Below are 4,618 nucleotides of genomic sequence, written 5' to 3'. Positions count from 1 at the left end.
AATACGGGTTGCTGCAGGGCTATTAAGAGTACAAAGTTATCCTGTCGATAGCCTGGAACTGATGCCTGTTGCAGATCAAGATGATGCAGAAGATTGTGAAACTAAGAAATGTCAGTGTTTCCATTCTGGTATGCAATTTTTAATCAATTTATAACATTAATAAAACTATACGTGGAATAAATACATGTAAATAAATGTAGCTAGGAGATGATCGTAGGAAATTTCCGGGAGGGGGAATTGAATTCTTCTTCATTTAGTCAGTAATATGTATTAATACATTATCGGTCTTTTAAGAAATAAGATATAATTTTTAGAGTTTTATTGGGATATGACATGGAGTCGGTCACGTGATCAAATTCTATATCGCCCGAAGAGCGTTATAGTATATTTCATCACGTACCAACTTCATGTCATTCACAATGACGCTCTAAAATTGATATTTTATTTCTTATATTTATATTTTAATTTTTATTCGTGTGACAGGGAAAATAGGCACTATTTAGACTTTGTTATGGAAATGCAAAATAACGTATCTACGACGTCATGTGACGTCAAAATCTGCACTTTCGAAAAGCCCCCCCCCCACCCACCCCCCTGCACAACCCTCTTTCCAGTGGACCCATAATAAAAGGGAAATTGCAAATAAAATTACAAATTACGAGCCCTTGATTGTAGGAGGCGCAAGCCTCGTTGACGTTCAACACTTTCGTACCTCCAATGTTAGAGTGCGCCGATACTGATCGAACTTGTTTAAAAATAAAAAATCTAGTTACTGATGGCGGATTACGGTTCGTGGGACCTGCCTGCATTGAAAGGCGAACTGCGAAAACGCAATGCACGAGTGTGCGGGCGGAAAAGAGAACTCGTGGAAAGGTCAGTTTGCTTTTTTATTTCCGTTCGAATTTTCTCAACTAAAATGTTGATGTGCGATTCTTGAGATTAAACGGCAATAACGTAAAACAATAAAGAAGTAATTCACTGAAAATTATAATTAACTGCATTCTTTTATGTTTACCTTTGTTATAATCGTACAAATAGGCATATTTATCAATACACGAGAAAATAAAACACGAGTAAAATCAAAATACGAGATAACTCTTGATTCTCACGTACAGATACATATTATGTATATTACTGTCAATTCGTATATACCAGTAAGGTGCCATGCATCTAAAATTCACAAAAACTCGCAATATTACTTTTGGAACTAATTTAAATATATCTTAAATAAATATTACTTTAGGAATTAATTTAAATATATCTTAAATAAATATTATATATGTTTCAGACTTGAGGCATATGATAGAAACTTAGTAAACTTTAGTAATTTTGATGGTGGTGAAATAGTACAGCATGGAAGTACCAAGTTATGAGAAATATAAAGACATAAATAAAGATACAGTGATCAAAAGAATAAGAGAGGAAGCTGTATGTGCTTACTTGGGAAAGATGAATAAAGAGATAGATGCAAATGTAAAAAACATTTATGAAAGCAAATTTTTATAGTATGCAAGATTGGCTTGTGAGGATGAACTATTCTTTGTGAAAGCAGAGTGCAAGGCACAGATGAAAAAAGCAGTGTCGTACAAGATTGATGCAAGTTTTGATGTTGATGGGTGTGTACAAGAATGTCAGTGTGAGTGTGCCGTAGGAATGGGTCCAGTAGCAGCGTGTAAACATGTGTGTGTACTTTTGTACAGTGAGAGTGGTGATTTTATCACAGAAGAAACATGCACTCAAGATTTACAAACGTTCCACCATGTGAAGCCATACAAGGGAAGTCCAATCAAAGCTAAAGACCTCCCTTTAGCAAATTATGCTGATGTCATTTATGACCCAAGGCCACGCGAGTTCAGGAACATGCCTGGTTATCAGGACATCTTTAGAAATGTCTGGTTAAACAACCCATCTGTTAACAAACTGCCTATAACACAATTATTTCCCATTGCAAACACAGTTGGTATTGACTCAGATCACGATTATTTTCAAGATAAACTTTCAGAAATTTTGCTCAAAAACTCAAACATTACACAAATGTCTTGCGAAGAAATAATGAAATTTGAATTTGAAACCCGTGGTCAAAGCACCAATCCTCTATGGCAGTCTGAACGGTGCAAAAGAATTCACTCCTCAAATTTTGGCAGAATATGCAAATGTACAGAAAGAACTGATTTAAATAAGCTGTCTAATCGTTTGACTAAATATGTTCCACAAATCCATGCCGCATCCATACCTCATGGCAAATGCTATGCTATGAGTCTGTGGCCATTAAAAGCTTTGAAGAAAAATTTGATGTTAAAACAAAACAATGTGGTGCGTTTGTGTCAAAGTCGCATCCATTTCTTGCTGCATCACCAGATGCATTAATTGATGAAAAATCTCTTGTAGAAGTAAAGTGTCTATTCACTGCAAAAAATGAACAAATATCTTATGAAACTGTTTCATTTTTGAAGAATGTTAATGGTTCTTTAAAACTTGATACGTCGCACGATTACTACTATCAAATTCAGGGGCAGCTATACTGCACAGAGAGAACCAATTGCATTCTTGTTGTGTACACGTTCAAAGATCTCAAAATCATTTCCGTGCCAAGAGATCAGAAATTCATTGGTAACATGCTTGAAAAATTAGAGTTGTTTTTTGATAAACATTTCAGAAGTGCAGTGTTGAACAAATTTTATTTTCAAATTGTTTTGATAATAGCATTATAGGAATATTAATGTGACACATTTTATTCTTGTTATAAGGACAGTTTTTGTTTGAAATCCTTTACTGCATTCACTGACAACACTCAATTATTTTTCAAAAATTCAATTAAATATACATTTTTAAAAAAGTATATTTTGTTGTCATTCTGATTAGCAGACTATAAAATATTACAAATAGTTTGTAAGCAAAACAGCAAATACATACTTTGTACTCATTTGTGTGCATATCAAACAAAATGTGTACTTGTAGGTCATCAAAGCACAAAATTTAATATTTTAAATAAATGTCTGTGTTCTAGCAATGCTCATAATGTCCTTCAACAAAAGTCTCAAGGGAGTCACTTCAAAAATTGTGAATTTAATGGCCTGGAACCAGAGGGTTCTGGTGTTAGGGCTAAGCTTAATTGATATTATAGTAAAAATGCATTCTTTGAATGTGGGTATGTTAAGGAAGCTTATAAGTCATTCCTCAGGAAATTTCAACTTTTTAAAGAAAATAAAGTTTGATAAATTACCAAAACCGCTGATAAACTGTTATTAACTATTGTATACAGATAAAAGAGTGTCTAAAGCAAAGACGTGCACCACCGCCACGGCATCACATGACTTCTATAAAATTTCCTTAATAAAAAAAAAAAGCTTACAGAACAACAATACCCCGGAGTTTAATAATTTCTTTGAATAAATAATATAGTTGAAAAAACATCAATTTTGCCTAAAAAGTGCTGCTAGAATCCCACTGTCTTGCAATTAGAAAATTATTCTGCAAATTCGCCCGAAACCTTACCCTATGTTTTGAATTTTATACATATGAACCGATATTTTTCGTAAAACCATGATTAACTCGGGATTTTAGTAGCACTTTCCAAGTTTGTTAGAAGGCAAACTTTCCATCTGTACAAATTTTATGTTTTGAAATATCCAGATTATTGTTGTTCTATCGCATTATTTTTGTCACAAATGACAGAGGAAAGACCGACCGGGATAGGTATATAGTTGACTGTCTTTGAAAGAAAATATAATCGATGAAAATAAATTAGCATACCTGTTTACATAACTAAATTCCATATGAATTTCGCCTAATATTTACGATTTTCCTTTCTTAATTTCCTTTACCCCGTGGGGATCCGGGTTAGAATAGGTCCTCAGTACCCCCTTGCTTGTCGTAAAAGGCGACTAAATGGGGCGGTCCTTCGGATAAGTCCGTATAAACCGAGGCCCCGTGTCACAGCAGGTGTGGCACGATAAAGATCCCTCCCTGCTCAAAGGCCGTAAGTGCCGAGCATAGGCCTAAATTTGCAGCTCTTCATCGGCAATGGTGACGTCTCCATATCAGTGAAATATTCTGGAGAGGGACATTAAACAGTATACAATCAATCAATCAATCAATCTTAAACTCCAGTTTACGCATCTTTGTACATGCCATATTAGCCAAATTCTCTTTACAGGACATGATCAATTTCAGAGTTACTTGATGTTCACATATGACATCATCGGTGGTAGATTTCAATTAAAATGACAGATACAGCATAACAAAAAAAAATCATTTTATTTTTGTTAATGTTTACACGTTTCTATTCATTTTCTAGAGTTAAATTACATCTCTAAATACCAATAGTACGAAAACCTGTGTTCTAAAATTAACGTCATCTCGAATACTATGACGTCATAATGAAGCACTGATCAGCCAAGATAGAATATTTTGTATGCTTCCTATTACCCTTGCAAAAATCTTCTCCTCTGCTCCTGAGTATTTACCCAGAAAATAAAGTACAAAGCTATAATAAAGAAGAGTGCCTCCTACAAAATTGTGAATTTTTATGGCTCCTGGGGCTGGAGCTCTAACGTTCGCGTGGGGCCCTAATACGGTGGTACTTATTTATATTTTACAATATGTATTTAAATTTCAC

Source organism: Saccostrea cucullata, unplaced genomic scaffold (genome assembly GCF_032062105.1).
Source record: "Saccostrea cucullata isolate Sc308-1 unplaced genomic scaffold, CSIRO_AGI_Scuc_v1 ctg17023, whole genome shotgun sequence".
Classification (NCBI taxonomy): domain Eukaryota; kingdom Metazoa; phylum Mollusca; class Bivalvia; order Ostreida; family Ostreidae; genus Saccostrea; species Saccostrea cuccullata.
The sequence above is the reverse complement of the archived record's forward strand: the minus strand, read 5'-3'. Positions refer to the sequence as shown.